The sequence below is a fragment of the Schistocerca gregaria genome, chromosome 5 (assembly GCF_023897955.1).
Source record: "Schistocerca gregaria isolate iqSchGreg1 chromosome 5, iqSchGreg1.2, whole genome shotgun sequence".
Lineage (NCBI taxonomy): Eukaryota > Metazoa > Arthropoda > Insecta > Orthoptera > Acrididae > Schistocerca > Schistocerca gregaria.
Genome location: NC_064924.1, coordinates 274395360 through 274416320, shown reverse-complemented (window position 1 = coordinate 274416320; position 20961 = coordinate 274395360). Strand labels below are relative to the sequence as shown.

Below are 20961 nucleotides of genomic sequence, written 5' to 3'. Positions count from 1 at the left end.
CACCATTAGATCGGTTAAGTTACGGGAAATGGATGTTTTTAGACTGGCTAGTACACAGCTGTCTGTGGTGGAAGGGCTACGTTCACTCCAGGGCAGGACGCCATTTCAGAATCATTGGAACAGTGGACGACACAGCAGCCTTTTGCTCGCTCACAATACCTTTGTCGCAAATGCTACGTCTGTCGCTGCTTTACGGCGGACATTTGATCAAACATTTTAATCGCACAGCTCTAAGTCGCAATACGATCCTATGATTAATCGTTACAACTTAAAGAGCAGCAAACATTCTTAAGAGACCTTGTTAAAAAAAAATAAAAAAAGGCACCTGAAAACATCCGCATTGTGAGAGAGGCGATCGTCTTGAGTCAGGATCTATCAGAAATTCAACATACACACTGTATACGAATGACCAGTCTGTGATTTATGTTTGTATTTAAAATGCGATTCCAGTAAAACACACGTGGTTCAAAAGATCAAAGATAGGGATTTCTAACAACGAGAAGACACAGCCCCGCATATACAGCTTTGATCAAGATCCAAATGCGATAGTGTTTTATAAATGAAAAGGAGTATTGTCACATAAATGGGTTGGTGAACAAACAGAACTATCGTTTTCGGGTTCCCGGACAGCCTTTCGTAGTTCATGAAAGACCTCTTTACTCAACATGTGTGGTGTGCCGCAGCTGCGTTGGTGTAATAAGGCCCTTTTTAAAAAAAAGAGAAGGCGTAACAGCGACAGCTAACTCCCAAATGTTACACGCACAAGCTGCCCGAGTTCTTTCTGCCAGAACTGTGGAGACGCAGCACAAACATGAAATGTGTGTATTTTCAACAGAAAGTTGCAACATCGCACACTGCAAAGGCATTAATGGCATTTGTGAGAAACGTTTTTCCTGAACGCCTCATTCTTTGCTGTGGTGGCGTAAAGATGCCAAGATCACCACATTTTGTCTGGTTGTGACTTTTTCTTGTAGGGTCATTTTTAAGAGCGTGTCTTTATTAACACCCAAAGAGGAGGAGCTTTGATTGACCAACAGCTATTGGCCTGAGTTGTAATTTCTGGCAGTGAGTTAGCGAGAATGGTCACCAGCTGGATGGCATAATTTTTCGTAGGGGGCCGTATAAATCAAATAGAAGATATTATTATCTTTAAAATCAACATACTAACGTTCGTTTGAAAACCCTCTGTTTCCTGGGCGTTACTGTGTACAACACAAATATGACACCACACCACGAACAAACCCGTTCGTCACCTGAACTCGACATATACACAACTCTCACACATCGTGTAAGAAGAAAGCCTTTTCCCATTTGGCGGCTGATCCTACCTCTTGGAGCCTCCCAAGCATCAGTGCCATACGGGTCTTTCTGTGAAAAGCAAACAGTGTCACTACTGAGGAAAACGACAAGCTACAGACGTAAAACAGATGGAAAAAGAAGTTTGTGCACCACATTTGTACAATTAAACACACAGGTTAACAGTAACGTGTGTGGTACGCCCAAACAAGACTCACCACAGAACAACATCGTTCCGTGCACACAGAAAGAGCTCGCATCCTTGAAGCCTGACAAGGTGTTACACACTAGGCCAACGAACTCCCGACAACCGCTTCGTTGGCCGATGTTTGTTTGGTGTGCCCGGGTGGCAAATAAGAGACAGCGAAGCGGTTGGCCTTCGTTGCGGTACGGTCGGTTGGGGGTAATATCAAAGAATTGGCGGTTAGTTGCCGTTGAGGCCCCTCTCCTAAATAGTGTGGACGCCGGGTCGAATGTTCGATGGTTTAACGGCGATTTATTTTCTCTCTAGAACGGGTGTGTATTTAAGTCTACCAGGACAGCTACAAGTCGCAAAGTCGCGCTTAGTATGTTCACTGGCCGGTTCCGCCCTGAAAAAGTTAATTTCAACAGTCGCTGTTTCCCCTGCAGGCAATGCCTACTCTCCCTAAGGGTCTGTATTTATTGTGTTTGAAAATATTGGAGGTGTGGAGTGCAATGTGGACAAGACATTAAGAAGCTAGCAGTGGGTTTTTTTTTTTTTTTTTTTTTTTTTTTTTTTTTTTTTTTTTTTTTTGTGAACGGTAATGGTCACGGGCCCCTACGAATTGCGATTATAAAAAGAAACTGGAACGACTTGGCACTTTGAGGAAAATAACTCGACTAGAGATAGGTGCGCGATGTGAAAAAGAAAATTGTGTCAAACTTTTTCTTCTTCTTCTTTTTGTGATGATCAGTTCTTGCGGTAAAATAAGTGCCTCATAATACCGGCAGATGAAATTTTAATAAATACGCTACTTTACAACATGCAAAAATGAGAGCAACGTCGGCAATTTATGAGCCATATCGCGATACCACGTGGCCAAATCCCTTGTCCCGAAGCCCTTCGTTTGGTGTGAATGAGAAGGCTAACGCCAATGCATTGCCGACCAACGTTCGGCCGAGTCCAGTCGCTGTCGTTAGTTCGCCTCTTGTGTACGTGCCGGAAGACGATCGGAGGAAACTGTTGGTAGGCAACGTTGTGGCACGCACTTACCAGTTATCAAACAGAGGGAATCGCTCAAGGGTGTGCGAAGTGTTCGCGCGTAGAGAGAGAGAGAGAGAGAGAGAGAGAGAGAGAGAGAGAGAGAGGGGGGGGGGGGGGGGGAGCGCATTGGAGGTTTTTCAGTCGGGAGGAACGAGGGTGATTGGGGGGGGGGGGGGGGCAGCGGCGACCGTGCAAGGTCGGTCGCGTTTACGCTGCCGGCCAGCCATCACGGCTCCCACACCTCACCTCAGCCCAGCCCAGCCCCAGGTTGCCCGCCAATGAGTTCCACCTGTGGGGAACGCGGCTACCTGTAACGCTGCTGGCTAGAAGCAACTTGTGCCTTGTGTAATGGCCTAACCAGTAACGACGGCCCATATGTTGAGCCGAGTCCTCCCAGGGCTGGTTTATGAGCTGCCACTGACAGGTGTGTCGAGTCTGCCCAATGTAAATACGCAGTCTAGCTACTTACGGGCTTACCTGTTTGGCGACAAGTGGAGGTCACCTCGTGGCTGCTGCACGCCTTATCACCCAACAGGAATGCTGTGCAAATAGCGAGGCTTTTCGATGCATGGAAGTCGCAGTATTGTTACCACTTTACGAAGACATGAAGGGAAATTTACCCTGGACGTAACACAAAGGAGCTTCAAAACATCCCACAATCTAGTTTAATGGTGGCACTTACGAAGGTCATCAACGGAACGTAACGTTAACGTTCAGGACTCTCACTGGACGTAAACCTATCAACGCCGTGCGCAGTTATAATGCTACAATTTGTGCTTTTTGTCTTTTTTATTTTAATGATGGCTTTTGTCTTAGTGGAATTTTGCAAAGGTTCCATGAGGACTTTACGCTTTTTTATGGGTATTCTTCCATTAAAAAAATGGTCGAATAACTGAAAGCGAAAAATTACTTAAGTTATATAATATCGAAACACGCCTACATTGTGCACAAATAAGAACAAAAACTGATGAAACAGTTTTCAGTAAAATTCATTAAACAGTGAAAACGATCGGCTCTACCAAAGCAGAAAAATACTCGTTTACTCACGTTAATTAGTAGCAAGAGAGAACACAAAACATCATGGATGAGATAATGAGGATGTGATGCACTTTAAATATTGTTTGATACGTCTTTCACTTTACGGCAATGTGGGAATTTACCACGTAACTTTCATCAACAACTTCCGTTTTAATTCTTGCTTTGGCCACTAACAAATTATAATACTATATTACGACGTTTTTTTTTTTTTTATCACGGATGAATTTCAATGTTCGTTACTGGGGTAAGTGAAGAGGAACTGAATCGATGAACCGCCTAGTGCGAACACACCTCAATTTCTGACGTCTAGTACATCAAATGAAATTAAGTTCGATCTGATTTTTGTCATGCTACAAATCGCGCTCGTATGTGATATACACTCATGGGTGCGAAACAAAACGTCACTTCCTGTCGGTATATATGTGAATTATGACTGTATTGCGTATACCTGTAAGAAAAATTATGGAAGTTTAATCTTCCTTTTCGATTATCCTGTTCTGTTGAAGTTTTTCATTTCGATGACTAGTTCGGCGGTTGCTGTCAATAATAACCTGTTCTCCGCACTTATCTTTATCTTTGCGTAATTACTGCAATTTCCATTTAAACTTCCTTAAGGATTGTCTCTACCTGTGTCCACAGTCCTGCAATATTTTAAAATGGGAAACATTTTCCGTCTGGGCTCATACTAAGTGCTCTTTTAGAGAAATGCCGACGACTCCTGTCTTATAAGCACGGAATAGGTAAACATGGTTAACATGGGATAATGGCCTCTTGAAAGGAACGATAGCATTGACAAACTTCACAGTGAGCTATCACTCGAGAATGACGCAATAGGTCGAAATCGCGATCGGACCCCCTCGACAACTTTTACTACCCGTACTACAATTACTTATTAAATTATTCCTCTATGTTTCTAGATGTCCTGACACTTTTAGTGTAGGTGTGACCAAGCTCTCCTGCTCCATTCGATTCAGTACTACTTCATCAGTGACACGACGTATCCACCCAATCACTACTGTAACTGGCTTTTTCGTGTGTACTGTCCATCACTGGTATTTCATTTCCATGTAACGCCAGACTCGATCGTCCTATACACATATCAAAAGTTCACATGTTTCCCCCATAGTCGCTAAAAAAAAAAACTCTGGCGATAGGAGACAGTGGAAAGAAGCGTGAACAGTGTGGAAGGAATTACTACAACCCAGACACAGCGAACACTGGACTTCGTCCAGCTTACGGCACGCCAAACTAATGAGCGCAGTCTTCTGACAAACCGACACCGCCTAGGTTCCGTGCCGAATGGGCCACTGGGGAAAATCAACCTCTGGCCTGTTGCACTAGCCAGAAACGCAACCCGACGTGCGCAGCTCTTGCTACGCTTGCTGAAAGTTAATGTCCGTCCGTGAAGACTTTTAGCGCAATTGCTGAGAATACTCTCATTCCTGCTGCGTCTGCGACAGCCGAGACGTGAAGACCAATGAGGCGACAAAACTCTAGCTTGTTGTCTCTCGTTTACTACACGATATTAGCAGTTTCTAGATCTGGTCGATGCGAAAGCAGGCACGGCAACGTGATGATCTTGCGCACTGCGAAGTACAAAGAAACTTCGAGTAAATGATTTTTTACTGTGCGTTGTCCAGTGCAATTAAACGATGGTGCATAAAATCTCCATTGTCATTTTTCGAAAGAAGCGAGGTTTGTCTACTACGTGGGCCACAGTTTTTACGTTCAGCTGTCGCTAACCTCTTTTCTGCTAATCAATACTTGAGCCTTTCATTTATTATTTAGTATTTTAAAAATATGTGCAGATCCTTAGGAGAGCGTTACGACCAAACGCGAGTAACTCGCGCAAGAACTGGAAGCCATTACGAGAAATTAATATACCATGTAACTGTAGGACTGCAGCCGGGACATCAAGTGATATGATGAAACTTTGTACGCCTCAGAGGTCGACACACATGGTAATGGTGCTGCTGGAAGAAACTCCACTTGTGTCATCCCCTACGGAAACGGGGACAAACTACAGACAGTGCTTCCTCGATAATGGGCATATAGGATACTGCTGCTTCAGATGCTACTGTGGTTGTCATCAGTCCAGGGTTCCATTCGATATACGTTTATCATCGATATCACTAACGCGATTTGTTGGATAATCAACATCAGCACCACATAAAATATTGACAGGCGGATTAAATTGACAGCACAAGTTACATTTTAAATACCACGACCACTTCCGCCCCTCTTCTCCTCCCCCCCCCCCCAAAAAAATCGTTATTTGTCAGACTTTGTTCTGTATTTTCTCTGGACGTCTTACAAATACCCATTGACTAATGACCTTGGGGGCCGAAACCGGTCTTGGTGTTTACCAGTGCAACTGGCGCTGTCAATTTGTTCCAAATCAACGTTACAGCTACGGAACCTGCGCACCATGCTCCACACACATTAAAGCGTAAGAGGTTAAAGAATGACATTGGAGTAGAAAGTACAGAGTCGTCGGTGGTAAGTTACTGTGAGAGAATTGGTGCGGATTAGCAGCTGAACAGATAACGATGACAGGAAAGGTAGTTTCCATACGTAATTTTGTTAAAATTGTTAAGTGCTAGAAGGCCTGGGTAGAATTTCAATAATATTGTCTAATACAACTAGAAATATGTAATAAAAAACACACTAAAGTCGCATGCTATTTATTTTTCGATGGTCTACTGCCGATATATGCAAAGCTGTAACAACAAACGCAAAAATATACTCCTTACTCTCGTAGCTTTGGTTAATTTACGATTTCCCTCGAAACATCCCGGCCCTTTCCATTTTAGTGCTCTTCAATCCTGCTCCCTTTTATTTTGTTCTTCCTCATCTTTCTCGCCTGTCGCATAACTGCGTCCCCATGGCTCTAGGATGGTGGTTATCACAGAAACAACAGATTTTTCGGTTATATCGGTTTGTTTCCACGTCAGTTAAATTGGTTAACCACTCAAAATAACCGATTTCTGAAATAAACGATTTTCGGTTTTTATCCCTCGCACTTCCTGCAATAAACTTAGAAATCTAACAAAAGTTAAAAAATTCTGACAGTTTCAAGATAGAAAATCAAAATATTAAATTAAATAGGCACATAAAACTTAGCTCGTCCACTGTTCGCAGCTTTTCTTGAAAAGCTCAGCAACTGATTCTAATTTATTGAAACTCTACTCAAAAACAATGGTGTAATTTGGGAATCACAGCATCCCATTTTCTATAACAGCGCAATATTACACACCTAAGCATATTTCACGGATAAAAATTACTCTTTTTTAAAAAGTTTACTTTGAAAAGAAAAATTTTAATACTGCTGCTATGACTAATTGATACTTTTTTTCTACTCGGTTATTAGTAACAAAAAAAACCTGTTATAACTGAGGCCAAGCAAATACCGAAAAATGCTGGTTATTCAGAACTAAAACATCCGGTACCGGCCCCTCTGCCAGACCTTACTTAACGCCACTGCACGCGTCCTCCTCGGCGCTGTGAACGCTAGCGCGTCTCCCGCAGGCTGCGGCCTACCCTCGCGTGTGGCGGCGGTCGTTGGCCGCTGCTTATCGCCTCCTAATAGCAGCTCATCCGGCCCGCTCGCCAAACACCACACCACTTCGTGCGAACATCGCGCAGGACGTTAAACACTCGTTACTGCTATCCCGAGGGTGCCATGCGCTGAAACGAAGCTCAATTTCTGCAATGCTCTGTTTGCAATCCCCGACTTTTCGGGACTCACCCGGTTAAAATTTGTAAATATAAGCCGTATCTTGCCAAAGCATTTACCAAGTGTATATTTCGAGAATGTAGAACATTGTTCACTTAATGAAACGTAAAAAAATAGCGTTTGATTACATAATTAAAATCGTGCCCCAGCAGGACTCCAACCCTTAACCTTGGCTTCCGCGGCAGACCCTTCGAAAAACGAATGAACTATCCAGACACGCTTCACGACCCGTCCTGTCACAGGGTCCGACACACAATTTAAATCTGCCACAAAGTATTAAACAGCGGACACTCCTCTACATAATGAAAGATTCATCCTGAGTACGCAGACGATGCCTCGTAATCTGAACTATAAAATCGTGCACCTAAAACCCACCCATGTTCTTCACAGTGTATGTGTATGTGGCGTGGCGTGGCGTGGCACTGTTGATGGTGATACGTCCGTCGGATAAGGGAAGTTAAAAACGGATGCGCATGTGGCGTACCGATAACCAGTAACGATTACGAAACTGCAACGTTAGTATCCTTTTGCTGCTCACTCGGGCCCGGTAGTCTAGTAGTAAAAAGCGGGCCTGCAAACGAAGAGCGCTGGATCGAATCCCGGTCGTTCCACGTTAATCCTGCCTGCCTTTAATCTTAACCTCTCAAGAATGAGAAGATTCGCAAGGAAACACACGTGGTTTGGATTCCACGTGAAATTGGTTAAATTGTGGGTCCCCTTTCCACTTCTGGATTACTGGGGGCATACATGTCGACGACGTGGCGTCCAACTGGAAGACTTGCACCGCAGCGTTGAGTCACACGAAACTATTATTACAGTGTCGCGGTGGGACTCAGAACGCGTTGCCGGTCTCGGAAGTTTCCTACCTGTCGCCTCTGTGCTACTTTTCTGGTTGCAGGCACAGTCAAGCACAGACAGCCTCCGCAGATCGTTCAAAGCACACACCAACTGTGAAGTAACAGTCACTTCCCGAACACCAACAGAGATGGAATCTTATATAGGCTTTCAAAATAACAATGGTTACTTGCTGAACGAGTTTCAGTTTCATACACGAAATATTCTAGAATTTATTGGAAATCATCTAAAACCTAAAATGTATACGCCCTCATTAAAAATGTAACAAACTGAAACATTAACAGGCTTTTGTAAGTACATCTGAGGATGAAATTACAATGAAATCCAGACCTGTAGCTGCTTACAGGCGATGATGATTATAAACGGGACTCGGTAGATGAACTGCCGCGGGTAATGAGTATATTGGCGGGGCACTACAAATACAGAGGGGTCCAAAAAAATGTATCCAATGTTTAAAAGTCCATAACTTTCAAATTAATTGCGGAGTTGTCTCATTTTTGGTGGAAATGTAGCTTAAAGGCCAACTTAAAAACATCACTGCAGGTGTTCGAAATGGTCACCATTAACATCCACACACAAACGATGCCGCCGAGCTGCAGCACAAACTACTGACTACAACGTGTTCAATTGGATATTTGCACATGAATGTACGATGGATTCTCGAAGTTCATCCAATGTGCGTGGCTTTTGTCGATAAACGACGTCCTTTAGTGATCCCCACAGGTAAAAGTCCAGAGGAGTAAGTTCTGGGGAACGTGGTGGACACTCCACAGCACCTCTACGGCCTATCCATCTTCGTGGTAGAGTTTCGTTGTGATACGCTCTAACACGATATTGGTAGTGGACTGGGGCACTATCTTGTTGAAAGTAAACTCTTCCGTCTCCATACAAGTCTCGGATGGCAGGTAAAATGGATGTCTGAAGCTTCTGAAGATACACCCCACCGGTAACTGCGCAACTAGAAACAAACCACAGACTATCTGGCGACTGTCATCTAACAAAACCACGCAATACAACGCTTGTGTGGTGACTGCCGGAGATACAAACTATTTCACTACCAAAGATGAGACAACTCCGTCAATTAGTTTGCCAGTTATGGACTTTTAAACAGTCGATACATTTTTTGAATCCCTACGTTTAGTGTGTGGATAGTAAAATTGGAGATGAAGGTCTCACGGGGAGCATGCCAGAGATAAATCCCTGCAGTCGCGCTGTTCTCTTGTCCTCGGTGGCTCAGACGGATAGAGCGTCTGCCATGTAAACAAAACATCCCCAGTTCGAGTCCCGGTCGGGGCACACTTTTTCCAACTGTACCCGTTGATATTTATCAACGCCTGTAAGCAGCTAACGGTCTTGATTTCATTGTAATTTCATTCTTCAAGAGTTCCAAGATTCGTTGCTAAATAGTCAATAAAACAGCATTTTATTTTTAACAGAAAACATAGTTTTATAAAAGTAATTACTATTTTCAGTTGTGGACGTTATTAACTTTTTATGCTGCAGGTGTCCGTGAGGATCTGACTGCAGAGTATGTGCGGCGAAAGAGTCTTGAAATTTGTTTATAATTTGATGCATGAGCGTGTGAATCATATTTTATAATCGAACAGTGAGTCACATAATTATATGGTATGATTTGCTTAAAGTAAAGTACGTACTCTAAAAACGCTGTAAATAAAATCTTTACTTCTGTCCTTAAGACCAGTAAAGCTGGGATGATTTTTAGTTTATCTGTTTTTCGGAAAAATTCTAAGTATTGAAAACTACTGTATTACAATAAATTCGTAATTGGGGATTAGTCAAGAAAGGATATTACCTGGTTGTCTGCGAAAATCTGGGGACCTGATTGGCTACAATATGTTCCAGCCAAACAGAACTGAGAACAATGGCGCTTTCTGGAGGGGAGAGATATGTATATATTTGCATGCGCTCGTCTCGAGGATTTGTAATTCAGAGGACGTGTTTCGATCTTCAACTAATTTTGCAAAAAATTTCAGGAGTTACTGGTGCTGAGAAGCAGACGACGATATCCGGTTTAAACAAGTTTTCCGAACTTCTGATAATTTGAGAGAATTTTGTGACTTTCGTTTGATGGGCAACTAAATGTTGGTGAACAGTGCAGTACTGAGCGAACATACTAAAACTAGTAACCATTTTGTGAAGTTTCAAACTGTTTACTGACATGTACAATCTGCGGTTCTTAGGACAGCATGTCACGAATTTTATACTTATTCTAGCTACGATACCACTGAAAGAATGTCCTGCGTTGGCGAATGTCATGGTACAAAGTATGGACAAGTATGTTTTCTGCGTCAAAAACTGTGTATTGAACTGGCTTGGTAGCTGCATAGGTACCGTAAAACTGTGAATATAGCACAGTCATTTTAGACACAGACCTGAGTTATTTCGTTTCCTGAGTCAGGTATGTTATAACGAACCCCCTTTTGCAGCAGGAAAGACCGTTTTATGGAAACTGCGGGCACGCATTGCGCGTCCTGTTTTAAAACAAATTTTGCTAGCTGTACCACATTTTTCGTCGCTTCAGTGGAGGCTATGGCTCTTACACATTCAGTAAGGTGAGTGAGTAAAGTTGCAATAGACAAACGACACAGCATTGCTGCACGCCCTTGATAACTTTACAAGGCTCACAATTTCACGTCTGCTCTGGCAGAAGCTCTCGTTTATACGAGGGCTATTCGGAAAGTAAGGTACCATAGGTCGCGAAATGGAAACCACAGTGAAAATCAAAACTTATAATTGCAACAGTGAACTATAACTTCCAGCTACTTATCTTCATAGTCGCCGATCCGACTTAGATGTTTGTCGTAGCGCTGTACCAACTTTCCAATACTCTCGTTATGGAAGGCAGCCGCCAGTGCTTTCCTCTAATTCTCTATGCTGGCCTACAGCTCGTTGTCTGTGTCAAAAGGTTGTCTTCATAGTCAGCGGTTCAAGTGAAGAGTACTGATTGAAGCTCAGAGGTAGACAATTACGGGCTGTATTGTGGGTAATCAAACATTTCCAATTGAAAACGACGCAGATGCTCCTGCCGCTGCACAATGCGGCTCAGAATTGTCTTGACGAAGAAAGTCCACGACAGTTATGTAATGTTTGCTGCATAGTTTCAGGCGAAATTTCTCACCATTCCCTCGTACTTGGCGGGAGACACTATTGTTCTAGGTATCTTTATGTGCTCCCTGTGTGGTCAGACCTAGAAAGAACGACGGAACGCCATGGACGGGCATACTAGAGACAATGTACAACACATCTGTGCAAAACTTCATCGGATTTTCACAGTGGTTTCCAATTCGCGATCGATCGTTCCTTACTTTCCGAATAACCCTCATACATAGCATGGACATGCTCTCCTGGAAAAACGGAGATCCAGCACACAGTTTTTATCAATCAGAAAGCCTCAAAACAGCGCACGTTCCTATGCAGAGAGAAATATACACACTAGATACAAAATTAATGTATCACAACTGGAATTATTAAATGGTAATCTCGTCGTCATATTGTGAACTTAGAACCCATTGTTCTCCACAGTGTTACAGACTGAGTGCACGTATCACACTAGCGATTGTGATACGTATGTTGGATGGGGACGTAAAAATCGGCAGTGCCCTTGATAAATTTGACACCAGTAGGTTAGGTCACGTGCCAGAGTTCGGTTCCACCGTACATCACTGCCGCCAGCCACCTTTAGCAAAACAGAGCACTAAACTAGGCCCTAAGTTAAACACTTAATATGCAAGTCGCCAAAACGTTGTGGAACAGGGCTCTCATATGAAACGTAATACACACTAGTAGGAATGCTTGGCTAATGATATGAAACGATCTCAGGTATTCATATGTTGGTACCGTAAATTGCACATTTTGAAGTATAATCATTAGGTAACAATTGGAAAAGAAACATAACGAAACATCAGTTTATCAACTGAACATTATGTTTCATAATACTTGAAAACGAAGAACAACCCAGCATACTGTGCGTACGGAAGAGTACTGATGCACTGATGTGGCGACCATCAACACTGTTACAGTCATTGTACCTGGGAAGCACGTTATGATACACACTCTCCGTCCCACCTGGTGTCTTCAGTTTCTAGTGCAGCGGCTAGAACTCGTGTCAGCATATCTTTGTGTCTCTACAGGAGTCTCGTAAATTAAACTTGGCATACCTCCCCACAAGAATTAGTCCCTGGTAGTTCACGCCACCCTGTCAACTCTATTGCATAACAGGACAAGTAACTTTGAGGCTTCTCTCTTTCCCTCGGCCGACGTGAACGCGTTGCAAACGTGAACCGAAACGTCGTACAAAGGAAACGCTACGTTTCCGGACATGTGTCCCTATTCAAAATGTTATGCACTCACTCCATTCTACAAGTCCTGTAACTTTGTAACGGCAATTTCCGAACATCCCACATAGCGTGAATCCGAACTCTTCCACATTATTTCGGAAGACATTAAGTGATACTTTCGAAATATTTTGGTATAAGTTAACCGTGGTCTCCGATGCCTCGTTACAGATTAATAAAGCAATTACGGTTTATCCTGTTGGTTTAACCCAATTGTTTCTGTGGAAGTATCTTCACAACAGTGAAAAAACTGTAACAAGCAATCATTCTAACACGGGAGCATGCGCTTTCTCCTTGCCTACATGCAGATGCGAAAGTGCTGCGGTGCGGTCGCCGTCGCTGTGAGATCAAATAATGCATCGTCGTCGTGCCGCTCACCCATTGCGTTTAGTGAACCGATACATGAGGTGCATTTCTGGCATCTCTTCAGGAGCAAACCTATCCGTACAGCTGTGTATCACTGTTATCGTAGAACTAGTATTGCCGGAAAACCAACGTGGAGAGAGGACACAGCACTACTGAATGCAAGCTTGAGGGGGAGGAACGGCAATAATAAAGAATTTGTATTTGAAATGGGAGCAGGAATTTCGCGTGCAATATGTAATTAGAAACAAGCAGACGTGCATTATTCATAAAAAAGATGATGAGTTTAAAATGATCTTAGGATGATTTGACTCAATGCACAAATGATCGCGTTAGCTGTAAATTGCATTACATTACCGATTGCGCTACACGTTCAATGTAAGTTCGTTTGTGAACTGCATTATATACAAGATTGGGAAAACTTCAAAACCAATTATCTCTGTAAATTTATGAAAAACATTAAGAACAGCCTATTTCTCGGCACTTTATAATCGTATTCCACGCGCGTGTTTCACTACGGAACAGAAAGCAGCCTCAGCCATTTTCACACTACGTGTTAACTGCGCGACAATCAGAGCACAACGCTGCAAAAGCTGTGACTGTACACAATTTTTGTAATAAAAACTACATAGCTAAAGTGTGATTAAGAAAGAAGTTGATGTCTGTTGATACATTTGAATATCTTAAAGTTTCATTTAACGTAACTTAGTAATAAGATATCTAATACATAAGTAGGCCCTACTTCCAAGAGCGTAACACCACCACTGTACGTGTGCTACGGCTTGTGACCAATCATCGCGTTTCTGTATTTTTACATCAGGTTTATTCTTATGATGAACGGATTATAGCGACCTGATTACAAGCTTCAAATGTATTACTTCGCTTGTATTAGGACTGTACTCAAGAACCTTGCCTATTTTGTATGTCGCCTTTTGCTTGTAACAAATATATGTAATTCTCAAAGTTAAGTATTGTCATTCGCTTTTCGTAATAAACTCATTAATACGAAGTGTTTGAATGTTGTCTAGCTATCCGAGGAAGCAGGTTTCCTAGACACCCCATATTCGACGACTGGACAGGATTTAACAGCAACCCATCACAATCATCTCGCGCTGCAATGTCGAAAGTAAGGTCATACAACAGATGTCATGCGGCTATCAACCGAAACACATTTCGTTTGCAGGGCCAATTATGCGAACAAACATGTCAGTGATCAAAATATAATCACTCCCTGCTGTGTTTTACTTAACAGTTACACGATTCGAAGAATCAATTAGTTATTTCAGTTAATTATAATATCAGTTACCCTTTGTCCCCTCGTCGTATTCCCATATCCGGCACGTAATTCCTTCGAAATACTTAAATTTATGTTCTTCACAGGCCCATTTTGTCTTATTTGTTACAGAAAGGAAGTGCATTTCCTGCTTCACTTTTCAGCAGCTGTGCACGAGAGATGTCGCCTCCTGTCTTCATATGACATCACTGATTCGCAAGCAAGTTGCGATAATTTCTTTGTATCTAAAGTGCAACTACACAGTCTTTTTTTTGTGGTTTTAGGGCGCTTAACTACAATGGTCATTAACGCCCTTCACAGTCTTTCTCTAGCTGTTCGCATCAAATAATTTCTAAATACCGGATGCTGTAGAAATTTTACACGCTCAATATTTTCTTTTCCATTTATGAGGCACCAAGTGAGCCACACGTTACCTGTGAAAAATTCACTAGACAATCCACACAATGATAATTAAAAATTTGCAACAATAAAAACTGTAGTCACACCTTTGTCTCCCTCTACAATTTTAAATCCACCTCAAATTCCCTCGATTATCAAATTTCATATCCTTTTCTCTGGACGTGTCCTACGAGCTGGTTCCGTCTTTTAGTCGCGTTCTACCATCAATTCTTTTCTTCCCGATTCGATACAGTTCCTCTTCCTGAATTATCTGACCTTCAGAATTGTTATGTAGTACCACAGCTCAAAAGCTTCTGTTTTCCTCTTTTCTGTACAGTTTATTGTCCGTGTTTCAATTTTGTACACGGCTAAACCCCAGACAGATACTTTCAGAATCTACTTCGTAACAAACAGTAACAAAGAATTACGACAGTACATGCAATTGATTAACAGGGTATAGCGAGAGGCTATGAAAGGAATCGTTCCTGCATTTACTGTAAGAGTCATGGAAACGACGCAAAATCTAAGTCTGCATGAGTGGACAAAGAATTGAACTCCAGTCCTCAGTACCTTAACCAGTGAGTTAGTACGCACAATGGATCCAAGTGCATATCATCTTTTCTGTCCAGCGTTTACTGAGTGACTGTTGCAGTTTCTTTCAGATGAGTTAATACAATGAACCCTTCAAGTCAGTCACTATAAGTGTCACGCTTCCAGCAATGGCACAGAGAGCTATTATATAGGTTTTTTTTTTTTTTTATCTGAACCTGACATATGCGATCTACGTCCATTGCTGGGTAAGTACTCGTACCGTGAGTTACTTTTCTTAACATTTCGTTACTAAACTTTCAGGTAGGGTAAAATCAGTTAACATATTAATCCTTTCCGCCCTGAATTTTTTCTGTCGGAAAGAAAATATTTATGTGGTAATGCTCTTAGGTGATTTTTTGAATGATTATACATGCAAGGTTTATACAAAAATAAGTACCCTTCATCAAAATATACTTTGCACACTTTGTTTTATTTTACAGACTATAATAACTAACTGCGAACTATAACAGTAATAAATAGTAAAATGATCATTCAATAATTACCATGCAAAATAACAATATCCCATTGTACAGCACGAACCAACCACATCCGTATATTCTAGTGGCCACGAGCTGCTGCACACTGCAACGTTGACTGGCTGATATTTACATAGTGATGCCCCACAGGTGGTATTTACTCATGATGAAAATATTAAACATTCACAAATATGTACCTCAGGTTTCCATCGGGGAAAAAAATACTTCAGTTGCAGCTACGATACAATGAAAGTTAATGTACACAATTACAGCCTTATGAATAAATCAGTTCTGGAGGGTTGTTTTCATAACAAGGCACAGGCAAGGGATTCTACTTAGCGATGGAATCTATGTTAGTAGAAGGTTAATCCCGCCACATGAACGCAAAATCGCATTTCCAGGTTGCCATCTAATGGTTTCCAGAGGGGGGGGGGAGTCAATGTTTCATACAGTTACTGACCGAATTTAAAATTTTGAAATGCTGTCGTTATCTACTCACTAAGAGCTGTAATCTAACGTTAAAGGTTTATACATCTTGAGGCATCATCAGACTATATTCATCCACTATTTGAGAATGAGGACACTTGATAACTTCCAACATATTTTATATGTAATGTCAAACCTTTTCGAACTGCATTATTTGGCGTGGCGTTTCGATTTATTACTTCCTTAGTATTAATTCTATTCGTAACATATTTTTTTTGGAAGGAGAAGGGAAAGAAGATTAATGTTCAACGTACCGTTGACATCTAAGTCATTAGAGACGGAGCACAAGCTTGAATCGTTTCAAGAATGGGAAAGGAAATCTGTAGTGCTTTTTAAAAGAACGACCCCTGCATTTCCCTGGAACGATTTACGGAATTGACGGAAAACGTAAATCAGAATGATCGGACGTAGGTTTGAACCGTCGTCCTCCCGACATCATTGTACGCCACGTCGTTCGAGAGACTGAGATTTTATACATGGGATTGCGATTCTATAAAGAATTGTAGTGGGTTTTCAACGGTATTAACTACCACACTAATTATATTTATGATGGGTAAGTAGCCATTCATTTGAGACAGTGGCTTGTATAATGACGCAGTATATGTTAGTATACTGTTCTTCTAACTGAGAAGTAGGCTTTATGTTGCGCACATCCCGCATTATTTTACTAGTGTACTAGAAATTAAGTCTGATTATTTAACGGCGTCGAGGCGATCTGTGGCGGTAATAGAACCACCCAAAAGTTTAGGCCACCAACCGCAGTCAAAGTTTTACAAGCGGGAGATCTTATTTTTCACATCTCTATCACAATACGTATATAAAAAATTGACCGAGGAATTCAGTAGCGGAGATAAAGGTATGGGCGCTTAGCCGCTGGTATCCGTTAAAGATCAACTGTGTTAAGAGTTCATAATGGGTCATGTACTTTAAATAAATCGCAATAAAATCGTGTGAACGCTGTTTTTGGAACTATAACTTTTGAGAAGCGTAGCACAGTGGATTGAAGGCTACACATACTGAGTAAGATGCGGTTTTATGGTTCACTGTATTGTTCCTATCGGTACTGCTCTACTCTAAATCTCTCTGACATTAATAACCTTGCCTATAAAAGTTTCCCCCTTAGCAATAAAAATCAGCAAGAAATTTTTTACAAACTGCTATTAACAATAGTATTTAATGAGACGCTATAAATTAAACCGGACTGCTGTTTTTTTATGTAGTATGGCGCGATTATCTTCACAAATTATTTCACTTGGCAGTTGTGCGCGGGACAATGTTTGTTTGGCGTTACTGACCTATATAATGCGGAAAGAACGACTTACGCCAGCTAACGATTCTGAGTAACCGCTACGTTTATTTTACTGAAATCCTGCACTTTAGGAATATGAGCTGGTGTCGGCAAAATCACTGCCAGTATCCCACAAATTATTGTTTAAGTGAAAATCAGTCACGAATGAAGTTAGGCACCTAGTGAATCACAGATCAACAAGGCGCGAATGAGTTGAGGTGATAGCATAATAAAAACACCGTTGTTTTACAGCAACAGCGTTCAACAGGTTATTTTTTTGCGATAGCTCACCAACAACAAAGCACTCATTCAGAGCTGTTATTTGATAACTGCTATTATAAACTGGCTTTAAGCACCTTATCTGTAAGCCACTTCATCGGTTTGTTCACTAAGTATTCTTGGGCTCTGTCGTCTATTAAATATAGCTATCGTCAATTCGAAGGCTGTTTTAACACTATGCTGCTTTATCATACGCGTCTACCGCTTGGTGGTGGTTACGTCTTCGCTTTCTCCCAACCCTTGAACAGATCTACTCAGTTTAAGGGGACCTACAGCGAAAGATTGATTCTGAGCCAAGGTGCAACTTGGCATTTTTCGCCCCCCCCCCCCCCCCCACACACACACACACACACACAGAGAGAGAGAGAGAGAGAGAGAGAGAGAGAGATGAAAGAAATGACAAGACTATTCCTGCTACGTACGCACCACGATAAGTCCGCTGTCGGAGGAGTGACTGGCACAAGAGGAAAGCGCCTTGGGCGCATGCGCAATAAGAATAGCGAAGCCCTTGTGGCAAAAATCATATGTTCGTAAGTTAGTGTGGTGTGTATGTTGGTAGTTTTGTCTGTAGCTTCGTCACCAACGACATGATCACAAGCTGTCGTGGGGTTCTGGGCCGGGAATAGTAGGAATGCCTAAGTTCCAAACCCCAAACATCAGACTAACAAATCTCACAAACACAAAAGCCACTGCCACAAGCAACCATAATTCGCAGAACACATCTCCAGACAAGCTCCCACAAAAGTGGTACTCCAGATTCGTATTTCAGAGAGAGAGAGAGAGAGAGAGAGAGAGAGAGAGAGAGAGAGAGAGAGAGAGAGAGAGATAAAAGATGGTTGTGACGTTACTAGAACTGTACCCGATTTCGTATTTTTACATGCATTGTTATCATGAACATACGCCAACCAACAGAAGGAAAGCACTGCAAGGTAGGTACCTCCCCGCAATGCAGAAAAGGAAGCCGTAATCTCAGTGTCACATTAAGACCCACAATTTGGTGGGGGGGGGGGGGGGGGAGGAGGGGAAGCGGGGAGGGGGAAGTGGGGGAGCGGGAGAGGTATTGCATCATCCAAGGTCGCTCTTTGGATGTATTACTTCCGCTCTGTCTTGATTCAACACTCAGTGCACATGGGAGGAAACTCTACTACACCAACAGGGAGCAAGGAACATACGAGGACGGATGTGTGATGTGGCAGGTAGCAAGGCGGTCTCCATGTACAGGATGGAAGACATGGTACAGTCATGGTGACGAATATTTTAGCAATGCCGTTTCTACTGTCACTACTTTTTTAAAGCAGTCCATTGTTGAAGTTACTTGTTATAGCAAATGACTGGCTATTAGTTACTAATTTAAACAATGACGAAAAATGTCCATGATAAAGATCTTTAATAGTACACTCCGGGGCTCAGTTTTGTATCTACTCTTATTAATTATGTAACTGGCATTTGTTATCATGTTAACACATTTCGTAGATGATAGGTCTTGCAGTTACGTTACATACTAAGAAAAAACGTTATCAATAATGTTTTTTCAAGTAAAGATCGCTTAGTTTTGAAGAAATATTTTCATTTATTAACATCTAACAGCAAAATTAGCTGGGGTAAGTCATTAGTTAGGAAACAAGACTGAATGATATGCTCGCAAGCGGGTCAGCATCTTATTAAACAGCCACAGAACTCTTTTGATCGTTTACTTTATAACAGAGAATGTGATAGGCAGAAAAGAAAATTTTAAACCTGAACGGAATTAGTTTCTTCTGGGCAATTAATCAAAAGCACTTTTTAAAAAAAAGATCATCCCAGTGTACGTCAAACATTGGTATTTGTCACATTTAAGCCATTCTGCTGTTTAATAATTGTGTGACTGGCAATATGTCGCTCATTTACAGGTCAGGCAGGTATAACCTGTAAACCGCCTGTCCTACAACATTTCGAGAAAATTCGTTCCAATTATCTGTGCCATATGTATATAATTCAGTTGCTCAATGGTGTCCTTAAGCTACCATCTACAATTATTAGTCCCCTTCCCCTATTAGAACGACGGCAGTCAATTGGGCAATATTAGATATTTAAATAACCAACTGAGCATCTCGTGGTTGCTGAGTGAATTTTTTGCCACCCACACTACCACACGCGCGGTACTGCTGATGTCCTTGGTTATAAATTGGCAACTGACTGATTCACTCACACACAGTACGTCGCATCCCGCAGTCAAAAATGTATACCGTCAGTCGGCGCCTGTTAGTCGGTTCCCACGGCCTCGCTCCACGAACCGCCTCGGAAAGTAGTCTAAGAAAATCATGCTGTTGAAGCATCGGACACTGCGGGGATACGCGCCTTTAGTCGCCGTCCAACAGTGAAAATCGCCGAAAAATGTCCACAAGGTATCATACAACTGTGCGGTGACTGGTCTACGGGTTAAGCTGGCCCCCTCCAGAGCACGAACTATCCAATGTTCTCAGCACGTTCCCACGGAACTCTTTGTTCTCTAAATAGAGCATCCATTTTTCCGATATCTCTTTTTCCTGTGTCTGATAAGTCATTGTCGAGTACGCTTACGCGTTACGTTTATAATGCCTACGTTCTGGACACGTGGCCTTTGCCTTCGTACGAGTGACTACGTAGTCCGCACACAAGTTCAAAGGTTACATACGGTAAGTCATGCCCCTAAAACAGTGCTCGCTGAATGCGACTTAAAGAGTGTAGTTTTAGTGTTCAGCAAGATTTTAAGATGTGCTTAACTTTAACTGATGTTAGTCAATTCGGCCAAGAGCTGAGTAAAGATGGCCACTTACCCAGGGGCAGAGTGGTAAGAAGGAATGTTTTACTGTTTTTCTTCTGACAACACGTGGGCGTGCCAACTCGTACAATCAGTTTTTGTGATATATACTTCAATCGGAAATAACATGGATTCGTGAAAGATATGACAGACAAAGCCATCTTCAAATGCATTTATTTGTAGCACAGAATATGAAATTAAATTAAGGCTGTTGTAATACAATGAAAAGAAGAAATCTCGCATTCAAAACATTTATCAAATCTGTTAGATCCAATCCATATTGCATAACACATTCGAATATAAGTACAAATACTGTTGTTAATCAATCATCCGTTATCCTTACTATAGACGTCTACGTATACTAATTTATGTAGGTTACAAATAAATTATACGATCGGAACATATGCGGCCCGCGGTTTAGCCACACAATGTCAATATTGGCTCTCGACCAAAAAAAGTTTGCCGACTACTGCTCTAAACGCACCCTGATATTAGCAAATGAAAACAGCACAGCCTTTACCC

The 20961-nt window shown here is 41.9% G+C and overlaps 1 protein-coding gene across 3 annotated transcripts in view; it reads right to left on the bottom strand.

Moving 5' to 3' along the window:
* Positions 1–20961, bottom strand: part of LOC126271944 (SLIT-ROBO Rho GTPase-activating protein 1-like) — a 632413-nt gene that overhangs the window by 126254 nt on the left and 485198 nt on the right. The gene's annotated exons all lie outside the window — the stretch shown is intronic.